Source organism: Chiroxiphia lanceolata, chromosome 21, assembly GCF_009829145.1.
Source record: "Chiroxiphia lanceolata isolate bChiLan1 chromosome 21, bChiLan1.pri, whole genome shotgun sequence".
NCBI lineage: Eukaryota > Metazoa > Chordata > Aves > Passeriformes > Pipridae > Chiroxiphia > Chiroxiphia lanceolata.
Window position 1 is genome coordinate 3381154 of NC_045657.1, and position 6719 is coordinate 3387872.

A 6719-nucleotide genomic window follows, 5' to 3' on the forward strand; every position below is an offset into this window, starting at 1 on the left:
GATGCAATGAGCAGTCAAGGCATGATTCAGAGCCTGCTGCAATCCTTGGAGAAGTTCAAGCTGCTGTTCAGCTGCTTGTGGGCCTGGCTCCCAACACAGTCTGGCCATGGCCAGCAGCTCTGACTGATATCAGCTGGGCTCTGGGGACATCACATGGCCAGGGGAGGTCTGAGGGGCTCCACGTGGCAGTGACTGCAGGCGAGTAACACCCGGGGAAAAGGATTCAGAAAAAAAAGCTTTCACGGAGGGAGACAGATGAGGAGACTGGAAAATAAGGCTGGAGGAGGTGTGAGAGCAGCAGGCAGACACAGCCCTGACCTCGAGGCTGCACCAGACAAATGGTTTCCCTCTGCTTTCCCTCCTCACGATCCCAGCCCGTGCCGGCTGCCCTCTGGAAAATCCTCCTCAGACACAACGAGTGGATCCGGGGCTGCTGCTCGGGGCTGCGGGTCCCTCGGGGTTGTTATTGTAGGGTTGCTCCCCATTGCTAGGCTACGTGGTGTTGCTGTTGGCGCTGGGGGATGTTGGCTGTGGCGGAGCCCACGTGTGCAGTGGGAGGTGACTCATGAGCTCTGGCCCGAGCGTTCCAGGCCGCCTTTCAGTTGCTCGGGAAGAACATTCCCTTCTGCTGAGGCACGGCCACGGCGGCTCCCCGACAGCAACCCCAGCACCTGCACGACCCACAGAGCTGGGGGTGAAGAGCCTGGAGGGGCTGCCCCATCCTGGAAGTGCCCAAGGCCAGTTTGGATGGGTCTGGCAGAAGGTGTCCCTGCCCACGGCAGGGTGTTGGAACTGGGTGGGCTTTAAGGTCCTTTCCACCCTCCCTCAGCTGCAAGCTCTCATCACAGTCCCCTTCTGAGGAATGCTCAGTAAACCTTTGCCACACCAGTGGATTTCCCTTTTCAGAGCAAGATCCCGGGGGATTTCTCACTAATTATTGCCTGAGCATCAGTGAATCAGCTGCTCTCTGCCTGCCCAGCCCAAACACTGGGGTTTGCCATTTTTGTTGATTATTTGGGTGTCGCCTCCTCCAGCTCTTGGCACCCAAAATTGTCAGGTCCAAGTGTCTGCTTTGAACTAGGAAGTGTCAGGAGTGTTGGAGGTTCCATGGGTGAAAAAGCTGCCCCTGAGGAGCCCCATCCCTGCTGTCCCCAGGGACTCTGGAGGAGAGGCTTTCCCTGGAGTCAGAACCAGCCCCAGGGCCAGGCTGCAGCTCTGGGAAGTGTGTGGGAGTTCAGGAGTTCAGCCATGGCTGATGTGAAACAACTCCAATCTGCAAAATTGGCCTAGAAAAGCTGTGTCCAACCACTGGCTTCTCTTAAAAGTCAGAATCCCAAGAGCAGATAAAAATCCAGCCCCTGTCTGGGAGGTTTTACACTGAACTCAGCTCAGAGCCCAGAACCAGCACCCCACAGCTCCCATCTCCTTTGTTTTAGTGATGCTTTGCTCCAGAAATCAAAGAGCTACAGGCATATTTACTATCATACACTGACCTGAAGCCCAGACCTCTGCATCTTGCTCCCCTTCTCTCACTCCCTGATTTTTCACAGCTCCTGGGAGCCCTTGGAGACACTGAGCAGCTACAAACTACGTTCTAGATACACAAAAACCTGGTAACACAAAAACCTGGTAACTACCAGTGTCATGCCAGAGGATGGCCTTACCTCTTGTCCCTGTCCTTAAAAAGCCCTGGAATGTCTCTAATCAGTCTCTCATGTGCCTGCAGGATCCCTGGATAGTAATAAATCTGGGATTCCAGCTTGTTCAAATTTAAGAAAGGGAGACAGGAAAAGCTGTTCCTCAAAAGTCGCCCTTTCTGGGACAGAAATCCCAGATTGTCCTGGTTTTGGGGGCACCTTGCAGAGGGTGCTGTGCTCTGCCCCAGGCACTGCTGAGAGGACATGTCTCATGGGGATGGTGAGATGATGCCTGGCAGGGGTTGTGTTTTGGGGTGCTGTGCCCTCTGCTCTGGGGGCGTGGGACCTGCTCTGATCCTGTGTGGGGTTCATTCCAGGTCACGCTGAGCAGCTCAGAAGTGACTGGGGTTGCAAATGAAGGGGCACGGGGGTTACAGAGCAGGGCTGAAACACTCCCTCTCTTTCCAGTTTCCATCCTCACTTTCTGCAAATCCACTGCTCAGACCATCCCTTGCCTGCAGAGCTGCCAGCTCTCCTCTCAAAACCTCCTTGCCAACTCCTGCCAAACCTGGCAGAGGCCCAGAGGCCCGAGGGGAAGAGTTTGGAAGAAGTTTCATGCAAACGTGCAGCTGGACAAAGCCGGAAGGATCCTGCACCCGCCCCGTCTGGAAGATCCTTTGGGCAGAGCCAGCACAACCCTCCGAGCCGTCCCCGATGCCACATCGCCCTGCTCTGGGCTCGGCAGGCTCAGACACGGCCTCAACCTGCCATCTAGTGTTCTCCTCATGGATCCTGCTGCCAGAGCCTGCAGCAGGCAGGGAAGCACAGCCCGGAGCTGCGGCAGCACCTCCGACGGGACCCCGAGAGCAGCGGGGCAGGAGGGTCCTGCTGGCTCCCATCACCGGGAATGTCAGACACGAATTGCCCAGGGATTGTCCAGAGACAGCATTTTCACGTAGCTGAGCTGGGTAAGTGCCATACTCCAAGGAAACAGAGCATCCAGCTCAGCCTCTGGCTTAAAACTGTTTATAGGAATCAGCAGTTTTGAAAATGGAAAGATTAAATTAGTCCAAACAAAAAGGCCCACTCTAACCACCACAGACTAAGCTGGAATGATGTCACATGAATGGAGAAGGGGTGGCCACAGTTGTTGTCAGGAGTCAGATGGAGCTGCCAAAGAAAATAATCACTTTTTTTCTCCTTTTGAGAATTGCAGGGTTTGACCCCAAAGCAGATGCAGGTGGGATAAACCCTCATGTACTCCCATCAGCACGGCCTCTGAGGTGGGAGAAAGGGGACAGGAGGCACCAGGGTGAGGGGTACAGCAGCATCCCCAGCCCATGGAATGGGATGCACAGTGCTGGGATGGCAGCACCCCCAGCCCCAGTGTGCTGCCTGGTCTCAGTGACAAGCTATGGCCACCTTCACCCCTGTCCCCAGAGGCAGAGTAATGTACTGGGTTTGGACAGCCTGGGTTAAGGGAGTTCCAAAACAGAGCAACTTTGGGAAAAAACAGCCTTTCCCCTTCTCTGTCTCAGCTTCCATTTGTTAACTTCCCTTTCAAAATGCAGAGGAGTTTGATATCAGGTGGTAAATTATGCCTGATCCTTTTGGACTAAGAGATCACCCGTGCTTAGAAGCCACAGTGGTTTATTTGTTTTGTAAACCAGGGCCTCTCCCACTGCTCCAGCACAATCTCCCTCCTCCAGCACACTCTCCCTCCCCACGCTGAAATCCAAGCCCTTCCCCCTGAACAGAAGCTCCATTCATTCCCTGTCAGCTCCACCACCTTCCAGAATCCCCCTCAGCAGACACTGGGGTTGGTGTGGGCATCCCTGGGCTGTGCAGGGGAGTTTTGGAGGCTCACAGGTGAGGCTGGCACAGGTCTTTTTGGATGGGATGCTTTGCCTCTGCTCTCCACCCTGGAATGCTGTGAGGCCCTGCTGGGACCGGTGCTGTGCAGCCCTCCCTGGGCTCGTGGTTCACCATCCTGAACCTGGTGGGGACAGAAATGCCACAGCAGCTGCTTGCCTGCTTCCAAATGCTCCACAAAAGGAACATGCACCAGGACATGTGGATGGGCCTTGAGGAAACCTGCTCTAGTGGAAGGTGTCCCCACCCATGGCAGGGGGCTTGAACATGATGATCTCTAAGGTCACTTCCAGCCCAAACCAGTCTGTGATTCCATGGTTCTGTGACATCTCTCTGGCCAATAACCATGACAGGAGAGGAGGGTTTAGGTGAAAAAGGCATGGGGAAGGGACTGTTGGTGTTTCCCAGGACCAAGGGGCATTAGGACAGCAAGGACAAGATCTCGTGGGGACAGGGAGGCCTCAACATCTACAGCACAAGGGCAGAGGGAGCACAGCCTGGCCATACTCGTGTTCCAGTGCTTTTTAAGTGGAGATGGGATGTTTCCTGCCAAGTCCACAGGCCAAGAGGTTTGAAAGCCCCATTTTAATCCCAGCAGCTCACACTGCCCTGCTGCTCCATGGAAAAGGCAGCTGGACAAAGGGCCCTTCTCACTGTGCTCTCCCTTGGGAAACAGATGGCGAGTTGTAAAGGGGGAGCAGCAGCTTGGCAGGAGATAGGAATCAAAACCAAGCGGGAAGTGGCCTCCTGGGAAGTGTTCACTCCTCAAATACAGATCAGAAAAGGCACAGGCAGGCTCTGAGGTGGGCTGTGGGACATGGCACGAGGCAGGGAGGACACCCATGTCCCTGGGGCAATGCTTGGAGCAGCCTGAGCTCACTTCAGCCCACGCTGCCTTTCCCCCCCCCTCCTCCTTTGTGCTCAGGACCAGGGCAACCATCCTGCAGAGCATCAATATCACATAAAAATCAGGAGATTATTCACCTATTATCTCCAGTTCACACTTCAGCTTTCCACTGCCCCCGTATCAATTCCCTGCAGGAGCCAGCAGGTTTGCTGGAAGGCTCTGCCTGGCCCTTCCCACCATTACATCACCACCCCGGGCCGAGCAGCATCACCACGTGGCGGAGCCGTCCTGTGCCACGACCCGAGAGCCCGGCTGGGCTCAAGATGCAGGGCTGAGCCACACGCTATCCCAAATGCATTCCAGATGACAGGAGAGCACGGCAGGGTCCAGCTTTGTGAGGCTGCTCCAGCGACACCTCATAATAACTCCTCACTGGACAGAACTGTTTGAATCTGGGGGACGTTTCTCTTTGAGGACCAGATGCTTTCTGATTGTGGGAACTGCTGGAGACCTCTCTGCTTATTTTTTTGGTGCAACGCCACCTTCTACTAGCCCAGGTTTCTCCAAGCTCCATCCAACCTGGTTTTGAACGTTTCCAGGGATGGGGCAGCCACAGGCTTCCCTGGGCAACCTGTGCCAGAGCCTCCCCACACACACAGGGAAGAATTTCTTCCTATTCCAGAATTTCCAGGCTGTTTGACTGGCCATGGCTAAACCCTTGCAAGGCTGAGGCAAGGGCTTCTGCAGAAACCACCTGCCTGAAGTCACCCTCTTCCCTGCAAGACCAAAGCATCTCAAAAACAGCATTTCCTGAGGGCTCTGCAGCTCCAGGACCTGCAGCCCTGATGCATCATCATGGTCTCCAGCTGATTGTGCAGCGTGAGCAGGAGAGACTAGGGAGGGAAGAAGGAATTTGTTCCCTGTGCAGCTTGAGTGAAACCTGCACCTTTGAGCAAAACCACGCAAAAATGCAAAGATTGGCTGAACACAAAGCCATGTAAAAGCTCATTCCATTTTTACAGCTCATCAGCCAAGCAGCCAAGACATTCCAAAATCTTAGGCCTCCCCCAAGGTTTTGGTAGATGCAGCATCATCACACAGCCAAACTCCAAACTTTCAGGTAGGTTTTGGAAAAAATAGGAAGGAACTGACTTAAATTAAATGGCTCATCTCACTCTATCAAACTGATCTGCAAGAACCATGTGAGTTCAGGAAAAACTCTGCTCTCTGCACTCCACAAACACAAACAACCCAGGGAGCAGATGGGAGCAGCTGGCTGGGAGAATTTGTACTGATTGTTGCTTTGCTGGAGAATTCACAGCTCTGCAGCCTGAACTGCTACTAGAGCAGGGGTGGGATCCCAGGAACACAATCAGCTCTGGTTTGATTTTTGGGAAGGAAGAGGGGCAGGATGACTGGGGGTAAAGAGCTGAGCCCTAAAACTCTCAGTACCAAGGCAGAAGGACGTGGAAGAGCCTGTGGAGATGCAGGCACAGTGTGCCCTGGCCCAGCAGTGCCATCACCACCCAGATGCCACTTGGTGGTAAGATTGGACCAATTTGATTCCAATGAGACTTGGAACCACTTGTCTTCTGGCAAATATTGGACAACTTCACACATTTCCTCTCCTGTGTTGCTCCAGATGAGAATGGAAACAGCCTCTTTGCATGTCATGGAACAGGTTCCCCAGGGAAGTGATCACAGCACCAATCCTGTCAGAGTTCAGGAAGTGTTTGGCCAATCATCTCAGGCATCTGGTGGGATTCTTGGGGTGTCCTGTGCAGGGCTGGGAGTTGGACTCGATGATGTGGATCCCTTCCAGCTCTGGATATTCTATAATTCTGTGACTCTGCTTTAGGCTAGAGGAGCGTTCAATACAGGTGGTGCAGGTCATCTTTAACCAGGATTAAAGGGCAATTGCAAAGTTTCTCTGCTTCAGGGTGAGTATTGACCACATCAACCTGTGAGTTCTGCAGCACAGATGTGCCTGAGCTCGGGCTACTCCTGACAGCTTCGGCCGTGGAGGTCAGAAACCTCTGGTGTTTGCAGGGGGGCTCTGCACAAATCTGCCCTTTCACAACCCCTTTTCAGTTTTCAGCCCCCAGAAATCTCTGCCCAGTTTCCTGCATTATCCCCCCTCACAGCTTCAGCTTCCCGTGGTGGGAAACCCACGTGAGAGAGGCACTGAAATCGTCCTGGCTTCTGTCACTCTCCAGGCTGAGCCAAAAGCTGGAAAACCTGCAGAGATTCAGTCTCTCCTCCAGCATTTTCATGCTTAAGTGAAGTCACTGGAGCTCTGGAGAGGGAGATATTATGGCCTAATGCAAACAGCACTAAGAAGACTGAACATAATTAAGGCCCTA

General features: G+C 53.7%; 1 long non-coding RNA gene across 1 annotated transcript; it reads right to left on the reverse strand.

Annotated features, from left to right (window-relative positions):
* Window positions 1-2720: 2720 nt before the first annotated feature.
* Window positions 2721-4650, reverse strand: LOC116796966. The gene is made up of 3 exons (XR_004360550.1): window positions 4494-4650; window positions 3505-3633; window positions 2721-2807 (listed from the first exon to the last, which is right to left on the reverse strand). It is a non-coding gene; the product is annotated as an uncharacterized LOC116796966 (long non-coding RNA).
* Between the last annotated feature and the right edge of the window lie 2069 nt (window positions 4651-6719).